The 19431-nt window shown below is 40.9% G+C and overlaps 1 protein-coding gene and 1 long non-coding RNA gene across 4 annotated transcripts in view; one reads left to right on the plus strand and one right to left on the minus strand.

Annotated features, from left to right (window-relative positions):
• Positions 1 to 348: 348 nt before the first annotated feature.
• LOC132397230 (uncharacterized) lies at positions 349 to 9308 on the minus strand. 2 transcript variants are annotated; one of them, XR_009513311.1, is made up of 3 exons: positions 9156 to 9308; positions 4743 to 4882; positions 349 to 392 (listed from the first exon to the last, which is right to left on the minus strand). It is a non-coding gene; the product is annotated as an uncharacterized LOC132397230 (long non-coding RNA). The 2 variants fall into 2 exon arrangements; XR_009513312.1 differs by lacking the exon at positions 9156 to 9308 and adding an exon at positions 5626 to 5693.
• prr33 (proline rich 33) overlaps positions 5791 to 19431 on the plus strand; it is a 32063-nt gene continuing 18422 nt past the window's right edge. For both annotated transcript variants that reach the window (XM_059975689.1, XM_059975690.1), the window contains exon 1: positions 5791 to 6101. The gene's annotated coding sequence lies outside the window, so the exon portion shown is untranslated. The remainder of the gene's footprint in view (positions 6102 to 19431) is intronic.

A 19431-nucleotide genomic window follows, 5' to 3' on the forward strand; every position in this document is an offset into this window, starting at 1 on the left:
GTGGGATTGTGGATTAAGAATCAGCACAGAATTGTTTGGCAGAAAAATTCCCTTCTTTATTGTTATGAGTGTGAATGTATGTATGTAGATTATAAACTCACCTTACCACATTTTGCCTGCAAATGACTGAATGGACTTACCTTCGTACCTATAACAGATGAGAAAAAAATAACAAAGTTAGTAACAGATAAAATAACACATAATATAAAGTAATTTAAGAATTACAATGAAAATAAAAAATGAAACATTATTTGACATGTGGTGAACTAGGATAGAACTCATCCCTTTCAACTAGGCCATCCCAAGTCCCGATTTAATCTAAATTATAACTAACTTCAAGTAAGTACTTACACTTCTTCAGTGTCAGACATTTTGAGCTGGGCCCTTTAGATCTGCAATAAAGAAGGAGAGAGAGTATGTCTTAGAACAGCCACATATATAAGGAGCACTGCCTTGGCCTTGCAATTTAAAGTATGCCTCAAGTAATAAAAACCACCAGACAGAAATAGCACCCTCATTAATAGCGCAAAGCTTATACCGTTTATAGTCACCAAAAGTACAGGGTAGAGAGCACTGTGGCCACATATTCATCTGCCTAGCAACATCAGCAGCTGTCCATGTAGTGATGGAGATCAACCATGCTCTCTCTTCAAAGCCCACCTCATGCTGCTGGGATTATCATTTTGTACTTACAGTTGATCTGCCAGATCTAGAAAGTTGCCAAATAAATATCTGCAATATTTTGATAAAGCCAAGCATTATGATCAGCTTAAAGCACAAAACTGGTTGTTTGGGTCAACTTCACCAAGAAACCCATCAATTATGTTCACATCAAAACCATCTGCTATCAGCAGAATTGGATGGCTTTCATGGTCTGCAGTGTGATGCTTCCCTACCGCTGACCTTAAAGAAAGCAGCTCCCAGACCTTCAACTCACTATGGTATCGATTTCCCCTTTCAGATCTCTGCTAATGTCAGAGGTGAACTCCAACGGGTCCCTGCTCTCCTGCTAAACACTTAAAACCTTCCCTCAATCTCGGATCTGGGAATGACAATGCACTATTTTTGTAAATGTGTATTAAATATTACAGAACAATTAATAAATATTGGAAGATACTCTTGAGATTATTAAAATCTGAAACAGCAAAAATAAAGTCCAATAGTCTTGATTTTGTTTACCACTGCCAGAGATTCTAATAGAAAAATCAGGGTTTATCAGATCATTCGGCACGGACTAGAAGGGTCGAGATGGCCCGATTCCGTGCTGTAATTGTTATATGGTTATATGGTTTAGGCAGATATATTGTGGCACCACCCCACTTCTATACAAACGCTGCCAAATCCACGAGTCAGGGGTTTCAAAGACCAAATCGATGTTTCCTGAGTGGTTGGCTCCCTATTGTGTCTCTATAGACCAAGCTAGAGTCTTCTACAATGAACAACTTTGATTGTCAGAATCGTTTTCCAAGTATCGCAACCGAAGGTTTAAATTCTTTTTTCTTGTCATTTTGCTTGGAAGGAACTTGAGTGTTGCTTGCATTGGTAAATGCCCTCATCTGTTCCTTCAAGCGCCTTTGATTTCTGAAGTTGTACCAAAGGTGAAACCATCATACAGAGAATCTCCAGCTTTACATTGGCTGTTGGCTCCTGCACCAGATCAGGTCCAACATGAAATCATTGATTTCCATGGGCTAGAGTACTTCAGATTAATTGCCAAAGTTAGTTCTTATATTTATTTTAGTTTAATGCTTTATATATATAATATTTTGGCTATATGGCCCAGCTGACATAGCTAACACATTCCCTCACATTATTCCCTAACCAATGCTTTCACATGTGCCCGTAAGCACCCCATGGTCCTCCTAACACCCATTCGCAACGCGAGTAATTTACAGTGAACAAAATATCCAGCATCTCCCTGAGATGTGTAAGGAAGTTGGAGCACCTGGGTGATGGGGTGGGGTGGGGGGGGGGGAGTTGACACTTCCGTATATTTTAACTTTTAATTATGTACTTCAATTTCAGTTGTTTTCAAATTTCTGACAGAGAAAAATATAGAACATCTATTAAAGATCACCTGAAGTGTTTACAGCTACTTATATGGAAGGGTTTACTGCCTGTCAAGGCCACCAGTGAAACTCTGGAATTGACCCTTTTTCGATGTATACCCAAGGCCCTCCTGCCACTCAGACCACAGGACATTGAACTCCAGGGCACCATGAGAAAGCCCCACCAGGTCGATACCGTTAAAAGTGGCAATAAGCAAGACTGATCCATGACATTCAAAAGTATTTATGCCAGAGAATTACAATCAACACACATTTCGGGCAAGCAATAATTAGGGCTTAGAACCAGAATGAAAAGCATTAAATTTGGGTAGTAAAACATTTTAACTTAGGTGTGAAGACTCACACTAGGAGTCAGTAGTGCCTGGGTCAGCGTTAGGGGCAGTCTGGGATTATGTTCATGAGGGCATCAGGATAGAGATCCATTGTGAACCCTTCAGCTTTCACGTGTGTTGGGGAGGGGGAGGTGGAGTCCCAATACGGCTCCCTTTGAACTTCGCAATAGAATTGATACAAGAAACAAGAAAAAGAGAAATGTCTCTAAAATTTTAGCTGTTTTGAAATAGATATTTTGTTTCTTAAGACACAGCATCACATCCCCAAAGAATATATACAAAATTTCCTTCTAACTCTTGATACTGTAATGTTTTTAACACACCGGAAAAGCGCGAGTCCTTTCCTGCATTTAAAATTGAAACAACATTGAAAATTGTTAAAAGGAACATACTGTGGGGGTTTGAATCTTCCGAATCTAACGCCAGTAAAATCAAAACAGGATTCATTCTTAAACGGATGTAAAGGACAGCGGAAACAACACGAGGCAGATAAGCACACAGTGTGAATCGGGAAAAGCGCACAGTCGCATATAAAATGTAACCGTTATGAACTGCCTCTTCCGGCGCTGCTCTGCCAGCTGGCCATCCCAACTACATAACCGTAGCTCATCTGTTACCCACCCCATCATCACGTCACCCGCCCCACAACAGTGGGTATCCTGCAGAACCACTCAGGATATCTTTCGTCTTCTTAAAATAAAAAACTAAATAGGTTTGCGTTCTGGCCAGACACAAAGGCAAGGTCAGTCTAAGAACCATCTTGAGCAGCTCCTGGAGATACCCCTTGCAAAGGGCACAGCGCCTGAATGTATTTCCACTTATAAGCACCTTTATTAAAGATCAGCAAGAAGAGTCGTGCCACAAAGCCAACAGCTGGGAATGTTGAATCTTGCTTTTGCAAGATCCGATTTCCACGTCTTCAGTTTCTGGCGATCACTGGGATATTTCTTGCCCAGCCGCTCTGCTTCCTAATTAGGTGATGCCTCTTTAACGTCCAGTAGGACAACCCGTGTCTGGGACACGGGGAAGGGGCAGCTGCTGCCCATTCACCACCAAACCTTTTCATCGCAGCCACGCTGTTACTGTCAGAATCCACTTATACACTCAGTTCCCATTTAAAAATCGGTTCGGGCACCGCAAGCCATTTTCACAGAATGTCGGGGTTCAGTCTTCTGCAACCCTCATTCACAACTCTGGGTTAGGAATTATGAACTGTTTACATTAATTCGCTATACCGAGACGCTAACTTAATCAATCCGGTTTTCTAAACTACTGACATGTATCCAGTTATCAGGACTTTAAACTCCTACTCAAGGTTTAGCTAAAAAAAAATAGGTGAAAGGCATTTCATGTCCTGAATAACGCCTGTGCTCTAATAAGCCTTTTAGTACCTGGCCTTGTACGTGTTACATTTTCTGACGGCAGATGACTAGCGGATTTTTAACTCTTCCACTGTAAAGCTGTCGCTGAACGTTAATGTTTTCCTGCATCTGTTGCCTCTCGCGTTCTCTCATCTCTAGCCTCCTCCCTGCTTCTTTTCCGAGTTCATCCCATTTTCCATTTCTTTCAATCTTTTTTTTTTGCAGCTTTCCCTTCTTTGGGTCAATTTTCTACGGTTCAATAATAAATATTACTTCAAGATCGATTTTCTTTTCACTTGCTCCTGTAGAATAATCTCAGCATTCAATTACTACCGTTCCCCTCCCTCTCAGAGTTAAGCCAATAATCTCCGTTCACTCAGCTCCTGAGCGAAATTGCGGTTCTCCCTGTGAGCGCGGGAGATCCAAGCGGCAGCATCCTCACACCGCGTCGCGCACACTCCACACGGCAGCGTGCGAATCCCACGCTTTCCCAGGCTTTCCCTCAGATGCAACTCTCTTTTCCCTACCTTCCCCACTTCCAGTGTTTTGGGCCAGCTCGGCGCAGAAGGAGGACCACACGCGGAGTTTTATTCTAAATCTTGGAATTACGCAATTTACAACAACTAAGTAGATTTCCACCACATTGTACCTCGAACTGGATCCTGTTCTCTCTAAATCCTTAGATCTGGTGGACATACCTCACTCGTATGGATTCAAGCAAGATACTAACAGTACAAGTTACTCTCCAAGAAAGAATTAGTCCAGAATAGAGACACTGTCGCCCTTCATAAAGTTCTCCGCTACAGCCACCACTAACTAGTCCGCTCGTACTTAAGGGGGGAAAACTACACATTTATACCAATATAGGTTGGTAAAGTAGAATTGCAACTCAACGTGAAAACTTCTCCAGTTTTTAAAGATTGGCCTTTATCTTAAGAAAGTTCCTGTGGAAAAAGGGAAGAGGCCGTTGTGGATCTTACCGCGAAGGATGGAAGGGAGATCCCTGGTGGCTTTGACAAGCAGTCGGATCTGCTGCACCCCACCGGCTGGATACGCCGTGATCTTATAGTGAAACCCGATCCGGGGGGGAATGCGGATTGGTCCTGAACTCTCGAGAGCACTGGGAAGGAGAGAGAGAAGAAAAGGTCCTCTAAATTTAGCAGTTCAAAGGAGAGTACGGGCTATGCAGGACAGGAGCAAGTTGAGGTTCGCGTGTTTTTTGCGGGACTTCAGCACGCAGTAAGGTCTGCGGGCGCTGAAGGTGACATACTGAGGAAATATTAACGGGGACCATAACATTTCCCCGCATTAATGTTCCTCTGCAGAGGCTGACTTGTTTGTTGTTTTCGGGGGGGGGGGGGGGTTCGCTAAATGGGCTTTTCCTCTGATATTACCATTCCATAATTCTTTAACTCTTCAAGCGTTAAAAAAACACAACGTTCAATGGTTCCATTTAATATCAGAGAATGTATACAATATACAACCTGAAATTCTTCCTCTCCGCAGACATCCACGAAACACCCCCCCCCCCGCGAGGATTAAAGAAAGAAATAAGGCATTAGAACCCCAAACCCCTTTTGGTGTAATTTATCATCAAAATGGTCAACTCTAATGTTGGAGTTTCAGCATAGGGTGCAAGGTACTCTCAGGATCTCGTTCGACTGTGATACAATTCCACAAGGATGCGATTAAAGGGATGTATGATATAATTGGATGTGATTGGAACTCGAACAGGCATACACAGAGAGAAAAATTCATCCTCTCCCTATACCATGTGCACGCCTACTCTTCTACCCCCACCAGAGGCATGTTCCCCCCTCCCGCCCCTCTTGTCCCATCAACTATGGCAGCCCCAACAAAAACCTTCACCGCATCTCCAGCACGATCGCTTTCCCATCACATGAGCAGCTCCACCCTCAACTCAGGGCTCCCACCTCCCATGCCGTTCACACACGTACGTGAAACGGTGACGTCTTCATTTCAGACCCTAAACCAATAGGAACCTACCTTCCTGGAGCGGAGTTAAAAGAAACTCGCTGTCTCCGGGCAATGTTACAAAAGTAATGGGGTAAAGGAAACGCGCTCTGAATCAGGGAGACCGCATACCATCCCTGTAACGGAGCTTCAGTAAATGCCCAAGTACTAAACATCACAGGGGATTTTTTTTTTCTCTCTGAGCCTAGGTTAACATCCCTTCCAGCTACGGGAGGGTATAGGCTTGGAGGATATGAGCACTACATTCTGCAGCCCCAGGGTCTGAGTTGCAAATGTTACTGAGCGAGCTAACCGGGATCTGCAAGCTGTAGCAAGCACGTTACACTTTCACTGAAAAGCTGCAGGTAAATGCCGTTTACTTTAGCCTTGTTTGCCAAAGGGGGACAAAAAAAACCAGGAATTGGGTGCGGAGAAAGAGAACTCCCAAGGGAGATTTAACGTGATGGTATTATGTTAGTTCATCATGTAAGGCTAAGTAGGTGTGCATAAATCAAAATTACGGGACAGCAGGCCTGTTAATACAATGTTATTAAAAACCAACTGATGTAATTTACAGGTGGCCAGCACAAATCGGGTTCTGTACACTGGAATTTTTACTTGATTAGAAAGTGCCACACATAATTTAAAATATTTAAAATCGTTTAGTGAAACATTAAAATTGGAAAATTAAGAACCACAATATTGAGGTAACATTAAATCTGCTATGCAATTGCTCAACTTTATATCACTTTGACGGCACAATAAATCAACAAAATGTTCTAGGTAATGTCATGTGTCCCATAAAACTCCTTTTGCACATTGACTAATGTAATTTATTTTTAAAATGCACAAAAGCTTTGCTTGAAGTGAAATATATTACAATTCTGTGTTAAATTCTGCATCCAGACAGTCTATTAATAGACAACTTCTTAGCCATCAAACATGAAAATTTATATTTATTTCCTGGTAACAGTTTGCATTGTGACAATGAAACATACTCTTTAAGTCTCCGCCTTAAACTTGACTCTTTATTCCTTTCCATAGATGCTGCCTGACCCGCTAAGTTCCTTCAGCATTTTGTGTGTGATACTCTAAAGATTAGTTCCATTTGGGTCCCTGTGAGAGGAATTTGTACTGACTTTTTATGGGTGTGTCTAACTGGTCTGTGGTGAACAAGCAGCAATGTTCTCATTCTCAATGGTACAGAGGGAATGTTCGGGTTGGGGGGTCTAAATAGGATTGTGCCTTAGAAGCTGTGAGGATCATCTGGATCCAATGCAGAATCTGACAAATCTAACTGAACTCTTAAGTAGTTGTACATCTCAGTAGGAAGGGCACAAAGTTTAAAAGCCTGGCAACCACACAGAATACTTCACTACATAAAGATAGCCAGACCCAATTCCAACCCCCTTCTCCTGACTGAATGGGGAGGTGCATTGTGGCTGAGGTTCAGAGATGCATTGATTGTTCCATACTGAAGTTCAGATAGAAGAATCGCTTCATGGATACCCAAGGCAGATATGACCTCCTGCTGAGAACTATTCCCTTTCTCTTCTTCCTTCTATTTGGCCTGCATTAATGTCCTTTGTTTATTCTCCCAATCACTTTCTTTCAAGTACTGGAAAAACTGTTTTTTCCAGGAGACTTGAGATTTGAACAAAAACCTTAAGCAGCTGCTACACCCCTTGCTATTTGAAAAAATTGATTAAATCAAATGATTTTGCAGCACCATAGCAGCAAACACCCAACAACTATGCCATAATGACTGAGTGATCCAGGCAATTCAATGATGTCACAATATGCACAGGTTTGACATTGACCCTGTGCTCTAATGCCTTCACCAATATGGTTTTCTGTGGCGTTCACCATGAAAACATCCTTAAAGTATTTATCACAATTTTCCCTTAGAAAGGTGCTAAAAATCACTAAATTGCCATGGAATCACTACAGTGCCTGTAGGCTGCAGAATCAGTTCAGAGTAGCTGTGATTGAAGTTAACCAAGCTGGTTAAGGAGCCTAATGATTGTAGGGAAATAATGGTTCTAAAAACTAGTATTGTGGGAACTAAGGCATCAGTACCTCCTGCCTAAGGGTAGTAACAAGAAGAGGGCATGGTCTGAATGATGGGGGTGTTGTATGATGGATCTTGCTTTCTGTAGCTCCAGGTAAATGTACTCAGTGGTTGGGAGGGACATTGCCAGTGATGGACTGAGCTGTATCCTCCACTTTCTGTGGTCTTTTCCATTCCCAGGCATCAGTGTTTCCATACCACGCCCTGATGCAATCAGTCAGGATACTCTCCACTATGCATCTATAGAAGTTGGTCTAAGTTCTTGGTGACATGTCAAATCTACACAAACTTCTAAGCAATTTGAGGTGCTGTTGTGCCTTCTTTGTGATGACACTTACTTGCTGGTTTTAGGACAAGTCTTTTGATATGTTAACACCAAAGAATTTAAAGCTACTGACCCTCTTCCACCTCTGGTTCATGGACCTGAAACTTTTTCCTCCTGTAGTCTATAAGCTGTTCTTGGTTTTGTTGATATTGAATGAAACTTTGTTGTTGTGGCACCACTAAGATTTTTGGTCTCCCTCCTGTAGACCACAAATCAAGGTCGTGGCTAAACTGATTGTTGTCTCCGCTCTGCATTCCTGTCTATGCCTGGTCACTTTTCAACTTTGTAGTTATTGAGAACATGTTGATCTTGCTTTTAAAATTTTGTCGGTGCACTACAGCAACTTAATAAAGCTTCTTTAACAGCACCTTCCAAACTTAACACCAACTCTGTGCTCAGACAAGAGGAGCAGCAAGCCCTCAAGTATGTCACAACCAACACATTCCCCTTCAAATAGGAAAGGGAAAAACAGAAATTGGAGGATAGATTCCTGTTCTGCCATTCCATAAAAACATGGCTCACCACAATTTAGCCTTAACTCTACTGTTGGTACACCATCATCCTTGTCTCCTCTATAGACAAAAAAATGATTGGTAAATGTGAGTTAAATTGAGCCTTGTATAAGATAAGGATCAGGTTGTGAGTTTTAGGTAAGCACCCTGATAGATGAAAAATGTTATTAGTATGTCTCATAATTTTTCACACAACTCATGTAGATTTTTTTAAAAATATGTGCCCAATTGCCGATTAAAAACTTTGAATTTGTAGTTACTGAATCTATTGTGAAAGGAAATGGATTAGGGTGCCTGTTGCTTACGTCTCGCTGGTAGCCTCATGCTTGGGGGAGGGGCAGATGGCCAAGATCCTGTCATTTGTACTGTGATAGACCAACATGAATCAGTATCAGATTTTCATCAAGAAATGAGAAAACTGGAAAAAGGTTAACCTGCTTTGTCATAGAGACTGAAGCCAACATGAAAAGGTAGTTCTGCTTGTTCTGCATCTACGTTTGATTAATCTCACCTTAACTCCAGAATTATTGTAACTAAATAGAAAGATGAAAGTGCTTGTGATCTTCAAGTACTTTTCATATCCTCAGGAAGCCAGGAAAGACTACTTGGTCAATTGAATACTTCTGAAGGATAGTTACTGTTGGAAATGCATTTGTGTGATGAATACTTGCTTGGATGCTCGGGAGAATTCTGCAACAAAACAAACTTGGCATCAGCTTCAATCTCAGTTAACACATCTATCCATGTAAACAGAGGTTTCATTCTGGTTTATAGGGCTTGAACCTGTGACATGATTAATTAACACAAATGTTACCAAGTTAATTTCCTTGAGGGTTCTTCCTATTGATTTGCATAACGTTAGTGAAAGATTCACAAGAAATATTTTTAAATATCCAGGAGTTCCACGCAGTGGGAAAATGTCAGTAAATTGCAATTTATGCTGATTTTGATCCTCCCAAAAACTTAAAAAAGTAGCTGCTCATAAAATGTTACTCACATGAGTGGCTGTCAGCACCTCCTTTCACAACTCAAGGCTCAACATTGAACAGAAGCATTTCAGCAAAGGTTATGAACAACTGTCAGAGTTGAAACACCAACAACGTTTGTCTCTAGACGAGGATGCTGAGTTAACTGACGCATCAATGGCTCACCAAGAAACTAGTTAATACAACACATGCAGAGGATTGAATTTAGACCTTCCCAGTTGCTTGTCTGTTACCCAGATCAGACCATCTGAAGAGCCTGACACCATTATGACATTTCAAGATGCATTCCCTGACCTTGAGCTTTCCGGTAAGGTAATTAAACTTTTCATTGCGCTTTTACATGTTCCCTGAGGCTCCATTCCAGCCATTGGCCTCCCTAGATATCTACTCCCACTGCTTCCTCAGCATACATTTAAAAGTCATCCTGACCCATTGCTTCGTAAATTTCCCCCACTCTGCATCTTTCTCTCTAAGGCCTGAAGTGCAGCCAGTGAAAACCTTGGAGCCCACACTCAGCCATACAGCGCCACTCTCCTCTTTCCCCTGGTTTCTTTTGCTTGGGTGTTGTAATTATGTGTCTCTCAGATGATACGTCACTCTGCATAAAAGAATATTTGTAAGAGGCTGACATGGCCTTTTTTGTTCACTTCATAGACCCAAGGCCCACAATGTGTCATTGTGGTGAGATTCCTTTACAAAAACTATAACTATTTCATGTCAGGGACAATTTTAATATTCTTTTTGTGTGGCAAAATTACAGAATGAATATCAATTTCTTCCAGTAAAATATTCCCCCAACCCCTCCCCCCCATTCCCTAGTCTGACCTTGTTCTCGCCTGCCTATTACTTTCCCTGGCTCCCCTGCTCCTTTCCTTTCTCCTTTGGTCTACTTTCCTCTCCTATCAGATTCCTTCTTCCTCGGCTCTTGACCTTCCCACGCACCCGGCTTCACCTAATCACCTTCCAGCTAGCCTCCTTCCAATTCCCTCACCTTTTTTATTCTGGTGTCTTCCCACTTCCTTCTCAGATCTGAAGAAGGGTCTCAGCCTGAAGTGTCGACTATTTATTCATTTCGATAGATGCTGCCAGACCTGCAGGATCCTCCAGGATTCTGTGTGTGTTATGTAAAGTTACAGCAGTGCCTCAATTTCATTAAACAGTCTTATTTCCAAAAATGATACAATGAAATGCAAGTAAGACACTAAAGACTTCAGAGCTTCAGCAGGTCAGACATGTTCTGTGGAAAGACAGCAAACGTGCTTGACTGGAACTGAAAATGTTAACTGTTTTGCTTTCCACAGACATGGCTGCATTTTATTTTACTTCAGATTAAGAGAATCTTCAGAGTTTTGATTTTAAGTGAGTGTATTTTATGCACGAACTAACTTGGTAGAGTATTTCAGCATTATCCAGATAGTTGACAGGCCTAAACACAAGTCTTTTTCCTCACAACTCCAAAAACAGTCATTGAAAGGGGAATGAAAATTTTGTTTCTGGAATATTCTATTAATCTACAGGAACTTGAAAAAAATGAGTATACAAAACTTTAAACAAAAATCTGAAGGGAGTAGATGTTTAAGAAGAATAATGCTTAAAGTAAAGCTATTAAAATTGCATTGGCATTAAATGAGGGATAGATATGTAGTGATAACTCTTACAGCCTTACAAGTGTGTGAGGAAATAGGTTGAAATATTTGATTGCAATATATGAAATCAGTGAATTATAAGGTGAAGTAAAACAACAGATTCTGATGTGTATGTAAATTTAGATAAATACATCTTGAGGTTGAAAAGACATACCTTTACAGGAACAAGGTGTTTTGTAAAATTTTCTCTTTGCTCTGAATTTGTTGCAAAAAACTTCTGGCCAAATTAATTTTATATGCTCCTAGAGCATTGGATTTGATTAACAAGTGCTTTCCCATTTTTTGATTCGTGTTCATAAAGATTTTCAGGAAACTTACCTCTGAGAACTGGAATTATTTCTTTCTATTGCTCTGAATCTGAACTAGAATTTGGCTTAAAGGTGACCGAATGAAATAGCTTTGTAGGAGCTAAATCCTTTGCTTCATATTCATAGATCCAGTATTTTTCTTAAAATTCTGATGCAATTCAGTACACTTAATGGGATCAAATTGTGTTCAGAAAATGGAAGGGGAAAGTTTAAAAAAAACACAACATTACAAGGTCAACCTGTTTTGGGGGGGGGGGGGGGGCGGGTAGCCACACAAAATGGCAAAACTTTACCTGCATTTAACTTAAATTCAGTGTTTGAGATCTGTTCCAATAAATGTTACATTCCTTTTTCAGGCACTTAATCAAAAATGACACTTGCGTAATTGTTAATTGCTTTGAAACAGTTGTGCATTTGCTGATATCTTTTATAATATGTCTGCTATATCAGAACAAAACTGTTTGGAAGGAAGAGTTAAGTTTGTGACAGTCTTGAACCCCGTATCATGAAAAGTTAACAACAGGTGACAGTGTCAGATGGCAGTGGGACTTTGCTTCTTCTATAATTAGGTCAAGGAACTTTCAACAGGGCAAGGAAGGAATTTATTGCAACTATGGCAATCATAACTAGTCTTCATTTTCCATTTTTGTTAAATTGATAATTTGGGATTGCTTGATTTCATTCACAAGGTAAATAGTTCCTAGCAGTTGATATGAGTAAGAAACAGAAGCCTTGTACTCATACATGAAATAGAAAATGGTGCAAACATTCAACAGATCAAGCAGCATTGGTGAAGAAAGAAACAACCAACATTAATGGGCTAAACCTTTGCTATGCGAAGCATTTGATTGTGTCTATATGCATATATTAGTCTTGCATGTTTTAGATTTTCCTTATCTAGGAATACATGCCTTGTTATTGTAAATGGAGATTGGTGATGCTGAGGTGAGAAAAATTAAGAACTGGGTGAACCAGGACCAGCAACTGTACGTTTCCTTAACCAACCAGACAAAGTGAATCATGGTGAATTCAATAATATAATGATTGGGAAAGAAGTTCAATTGAATTGGGGGAATTCAATGGGTTATCAAGTGGAGAATAAAGAGACAGAAAGTAAAATGTGATTAGTAGATAGAAAAAGAAAATACATTTTACATTCTTAAATCCCTCACAACAAAAAAATCCTGAAAGAATGAAACTCCACATTTACTGTAGTAAAGAACTAAAGAAGAACTAACTGGGATTACATTTACTTACCATGCTGCTACACATGTATATTGAAATGAACGAGATTCAACTTAAGCTGATGGGTAGACCCATATTTGATCCAGCCTATGCCTCACACTCACCCATTCCCATGGCTACATTAACTTTACACTAAAATAAGCTGTATGAATCACTGTCCTTCCCGTTCCAGGAAGTGATAACAACGGCTCAAAAGGCAGATCCTGAGGTCCTGCCACGAGTTTGCCCTAGTGACCTTTTTACAGTATACTGCTGATACATTTTGTAACTTCAAATTATTAAACCAATTTAAAGGAAGACACCAGAGTCCAAATTGAGAGTTTAACTTTGTTCTTTACTTTAAGCAAAGCATGCACGTATCACGTGGTAGTGTGATGACTTATCCAATTCACATATTTATACATAACCCAAAATGAATTATTGAAATGAACAAGAATGCTTAATCAAACAATATATTTACAAGATTACTCAACAGTTACTGAAATATTAAATACACAACACTCCTCTCTGCTTACTTAGAAACTTTAACTGAATAGAGAATTCATCTCAACTACTATCAGAGACATCCACAGCATCATAAAGTATAACTTGTCCCAATCAGACCTACAGATTTAATCTCTGTGGAGAATTTCTTACTCTCGTGGGATAATATCTTTCCTTACAAGGGGTGGTCACTCTGCTCGGTAGGTGAGGCTTGTGGCTGTGAAACAATCTCAGGTTCTGGAGCCTCCTCCATTATGGTTGTAGCAGTTGACTCTGAGACTGCAAGAAATGGTTCTGACAGCAGTAGCCACCTTTCTTCTCTAACAATTGACTCTGTTCTCCTTAACTTATCAATGTGTCATCTCCAAATGACATCCGACACAAACTCCACTGTCCTTAATCTTTCCGAGTACCCACTTCTGGTCACCTCTGTAGTCCCTCACCAGGACTGCTTGTCCTGGAGTGAAACATTGAACATTCTTGCTTGAGGAGCATTCAATTTGTCCCAGCTGTTTGTCCTGCATACTCCTTCTGAGATTGGGATTGAGGAGATCCAAGTGTAAATTCAACAAACCACCCAGGAACACAGGAGCTGGTGAGTTGTTGGTTGTGGAGTGTACTGCATTGCAATATGCAAAGAGGGAATTGGTGGGTTTGGAGTTCAGTGTTAGTGTAGTGTGTTCTGCTGACATTGCTCTCAGTTCATTCTTTAGAATCTGGGCAAACATTTCCGCTAACCCATCTGTAGCAGGATTGTATAGTGTGGATGTAATATGTCTCAATCTGTTCACTTTTAGGAATGACTGAAAGTATTTCGCAACAGACTGTGGTCCTTTGTCACTGACTAAGTGTTCTCAATACATCAGCAGTGTGCGATGCTGTAGTGGAGGCTATTGGGAACACTTCAGGCCACTTTGTAGCTGCATCCCCAGCACCACGAAATTTTTGGCCATGAAAGGTCGGCAAATTCCACATGAATTCTCTGCCAGTGCAATCCAGGTCATTCCCAGCATTCCCAACTGCTCGGCATCTTTTAGAGATGTTGGCAGTGCACAGAAAGCTGCTCGATCTGCTGATCTATCTCAGGCCACCAGCCAAAGCTTTCATTTTGACCATGCCTAGATAGCCGGCATGTGGCTCCTCCAAAACTTTAGCTCCCAGTTTGGAGGGTACGTCAACTCTCAATCCCCACATAAGACTACTTCCATCAAGGGCAAGTTCATCTCAGTGCCAGTAAAAATGGGGGAATTGGAGTTTCTGCTGCATATTTCAGCCATGTAGAACTGAAACAGTGTGTTGTCTTTTCTGGTTTCCCTTTGAATCATTGTTGTCATAACAGAGTTTTGTGTAAGGGAGAATACATCAAGAGGAGTGTCTCTCTTTTGTAAATTTTTCTTGTATTTCCTTTTCCAATGGTGAACAGGACAACCACCGTTTCCATGATTAGTCATCCTCTTGAATTCAGTCTTGCAATTGTGTCCTCCAAGAAACAGAGCCCTTCTCTGCATTCATCCTGCTACTGTTAGTGGAACTCCCTACTATGGATTGAAAATGGATACTTGTGGTTGATGAACAGTAACAAGGGTAAACCCTGTCCCATACAAGTACTGCTAGAGACATTTTACCCCCAAAACAGACTCAAGGCTTCTCTGTCGATCTGTGTGTAATTTTAATAAGGAAACATGATGCAAAGGATATAGGGCTGAAGTTAAACAGTGTCTAACTTCACCATTTCCTTTACCTTTTTGAAATCCCCTTCATGCTGCTTTTGTTCATTGCCATTTCTTCCCAGGTTTGGCAAGAACCGGTTATAGTATTTGACGAGTCCTGAAAAGGACCGCACTGTGACACATCCTTTGGCCTACGGGCATCCACAACTGCTTCAACTTTCTCAGCACACTTGTGTAATCCTTGTGCGTCAGTAGTGCGACCACAGTAAGTGCAGCTTGGTTTAGGTAATTCACACTTTTCACATCATGTTCTGAGTTCATCATTTTCACACTGTCTTGAGATTTTGGAGATGTTCCTTGTCTTGTTCCCGGTAACAATTATGTTATCCATGTAATATTGAGTGCCTGGGCACCCTTGCAGCAACTGGTCCATAGCATTCTGCCAAAGTCCAGGTGCAGATGCAACTCCAAAAATAAGCACATTATAGCAACCAAGCCCTTCATGAGTGTTAATAATGAGAAACACTTTGGACTTTTCTTCCATCTCCATCTGCATGTAGGCCTCAGCTAAGTCCACTTTGTTGAAGTGTTTTCCTCCAGAAAGGTTTGCAAAGATATCCTCTATCCTCAGCAGAGGGTATTAATTTACTTTCAGCACTGGGTTGGTTGTAATCTTAAAATCACCACAAATCCTGAAAGACCCATTCTTCTTGGCTGCTGGTCCACTGGTGTTGCCAATGGGCTTCACTGATCCATGGAAAGAATTCCCTCAACCTCCTTGCTATCTAGCTCACTGGCTACTTTATGACAGATGCAATAAGGAACCGGACGGGCTTTGCAAAACTTGGGTGCAGCATTTTCATTTAACACTATTTTACTCTTGATACGTTTGATTTTTCTAATGTCCTTGAACACTGCCATGGCATCATCCTATACCTTTCTTCATTCACTTTCATTTGGCTTCATTGCAGGGGATGTGACATGCACTTTGAGGATGGCTCTCCAATCAAGTTGTAGTTGTAGTTGTCTCAGCCAATCACATCATCCTGTGTTTTTTTAACTACATACAAGCCCAATGTGTCTGTCATTTACTGTATTTAACTGTTATGAATGTCATTCCCACAAGAGTTATCTTTTCTCCAGTAAGATGTCTTAGTTGGATAGTTGCAAGCTTAAATTTATCATCTTTGAAGTGCCTCTCAAACTCATTTTGTGGAATGACTGAAAACAGCTGAACCAGTGTCTAATTCCATTTTAATTAGTTTGCCATTCACTTCTGGTGTAAGTCATATTGCTTGCCCATTGTTAGTTTTCACATTGTAAATCTTAAGGCTACTCAGTCCTGTGTCACACTCATTGTCAGATTTTTCATCAACAGCCTGCAGATTAGTGATCCTTTTGAAACTGCAACTTTGTCACTTCTTCTCTTCCCTGTGCAGTTCATTTAGTGTTGTCTGCCCAACATGCTCTTTGTATGTATCCTACTTTGTTGCATTTTCTGCATCGGTCAGGTCTATGTGAGTCCCTGCCTCAACAGTGCCACAATTTGTTCAGCCAGGCTGGTTTCTGTTTCGACATTGCAATTTTGTTCATACTTACTTTCATTCCTGACTGCAACTCTATTGCATATGCTATTTCCATTGACACTGCTATTTCAAATGCGCTTTAAAGTGTAATTTGTGTTTCAGTTAAGAGCTGTTTTTGAATGCTTTCTTGTAAGATTCAACAAACTAAATGATCTCTGTGCATCATTAAACCCATTACTGAACTGACAATGCTGAATCTCTTCAATTCTGCCACATATGCTGAAATAGACTCCCCTTCCTTTTGATTCCACTTATGAAACCTGAAATGTTCTGCAATCAACAATGGATTCATTGTAAATGCTCCGGCATTACTATCACAATATTAGCTAAGCTCACTTCTGTTGGTTTGCTTGAAGCAATCAAACTACAGAGGTCTATACCATTAAACCCAATGCTCTCAGCAAAATTGGTACTCACATCTCATTGCCCAGTTCACTTGCTTCAAAATACTGTTCAATTAGCTCAGTATACATGAGCTAGCTACCCATTGAGCAATCAAACCTGTCAATATTTCTGATGTAGCCAGCCATTTCGGATTTTTTAATAATTATTATCACCTAGTACTTGAGTCTTTATGAACCAGTGATTCCTTTCATTTTCTGACTTTAAAAAAAACTCAGTAGTGTCTTCCCTTCCATGTAACACGTGCTGCATTACTTTTTATTAACTTAACTGTCTCTGCACGTGCTGCACTGTTTCTTTTACTCACCGTTCCTTGCAGCAATTTTTTTAAACTCACCATTCTTTGCTGCACTCCCAACTAATCAATAGTTATATCAGGTTCCTTGTGAGAGTACCTCTTTACCACTGTTATGTTTTGTAACTTCAAAGCATTAAACTAATTCAAAGTAAGACACAGGATCGCAAATTGAGAGTCTAGCTTCAATCTTTACTTTAAGCAAGGTGTGTACATATCATGTGGTGGCATGATGATGTATGCAATTCATATAATCCATAATGAAATATTTAAAAGTACAAGAATGCTTTATCAAACAATATATAGGCCATAAGACAAAGGAGCAGAAGTCGGCCATTTGGCCCATCGAGTCTGCTCTGTTATTTCATCATGAGCTGATCCAATCCCCCCTTTAGTCCCATTCCCCCGCCTTCTCACCATAACCTTTGATGCCCTGACTACTCAGATACCTATCAATCTCTGCCTTAAATACACCCAATCACTTGGCCTCCACTGCCGCCCGTGGCAACAAATTCCATAGATTCACCGCCCTTTGGCTAGAATTTTTTTTTCCCTTCTCTGTTCTGAATGGGCGCCCTGCAATCCTCAAGTCATGTCCTCTTGTACTAGACTCTCCCACCATGGGAAACAACCTTGCCACATCCACTCTGTCCATGCCTTTCAACATTCGAAATGTTTCTATGAGGTCCCCCCCTTGTTCTTCTAAACTCCAAGGAGTACAGTCCAAGAGCGGTCAAACATTCCTCATATGTTAACACTCTCATTCCCGGAATCATTCTAGTGAATCTTCTCTGAACCCTCTCCAATGTCAGCACATCCTTTCTTAAATAAGGAGCCCAAAACTGCTTACAGTATTCCAAATGAGGTCTTACCAGTGCCTTATAGAGCCTCAACATCACTTCCCTGCTCCTATACTCTATTCCTCTAGAAATGAATGCCAACATTGCATTCGCCTTCTTCACCACCGATTCAACCTGGAGGTTAACCTTAAGGGTATCCTGCATGAGGACTCCCAAATCCCGTTGCATCTCAGAACTTTGAATTCTCCTCCCATTTAAATAATAGTCTGCCCGTTTATTTCATCCATCAAAGTGCATAACCTACACTTTCCGACATTGTAATTCATTTGCCACTTCTTTGCCCATTCCCGCAATCTATCCAAGTCTCCCTGCAGACTCTCTGTTTCCTCAGCACTACCAGCCCCTGCACCTATCTTTGTACCATCAGCAAACTTAGCCACAAAGCTATCTATTCCATAATCCAAATCATTGATATACAACGTAAAAAGAAGCGGCCCCAACACGGACCCCTGTGGAACACCACTGGTAACCGGCAGCCAACCAGAATGGTATCCCTTTATTCCCACTTTCTGTTTACTGCCAATCAACCAATGCTCTATCCACGTATGTAACTTTCCCCTAATTCCATGGGCTCTTGTTTCGCAGCCTCATGTACCTTGTCAAATGCCTTCTGAAAATCCAAATACACAACATCCCCTGCATGTCTAGCTTACTTGTAATTTCCTCAAAAATTGCACTAGGTTTGTCAGGCAGGATTTTCCTTTAAGGAAACCATGCTGAGTTCTGCCTATCTTGTCATATGCCTTCAGGTACTCCAAAACTTCATCCCTGACAATCGACTCCAACAACTTCCCAACCACCAATGTCAAACTAACAGGTCTATAATTTCCTTTTTGCTTCCTTGCCCCCTTCTTAAATAGCAGAGTGACATTTGCAATCTTCCAGTCCTCCGGAACCAGGACAGAATCTATCAACTTTTGAAAAATCATTGCTAATGCCTCTGCAATCTCCACAGCTACTTCCTTCAGAACATGAGGGTGCATTCCACCTGGTCCAGGAGATTTATCTACCCTTAGACTATTCAGCTTCCTGAGTAATTGTGACTGCGCATATTGCTCTTCCCTGACACCCTTGAATGTCAGGTATATTACTGATGTCTTCCTCAGTGAAGACTGATGCAAAATACTCATTCAGTTCCTCCACCATCTCCTTATCTCCCATTACAATTTCTCCAGCATCACCTTCTCTCGTTCCTATATGTACTCTCACCTGTCTTTTACTCTTTAAATACTTTAGAAAGCTTTTAGTATCCTCTTTGATATTATTTGCTAGCTTCCTTTCATAGTTCATCTTTTCCCTCTTAATG

Source organism: Hypanus sabinus, chromosome 7 (genome assembly GCF_030144855.1).
Source record: "Hypanus sabinus isolate sHypSab1 chromosome 7, sHypSab1.hap1, whole genome shotgun sequence".
NCBI classification, from domain to species: domain Eukaryota; kingdom Metazoa; phylum Chordata; class Chondrichthyes; order Myliobatiformes; family Dasyatidae; genus Hypanus; species Hypanus sabinus.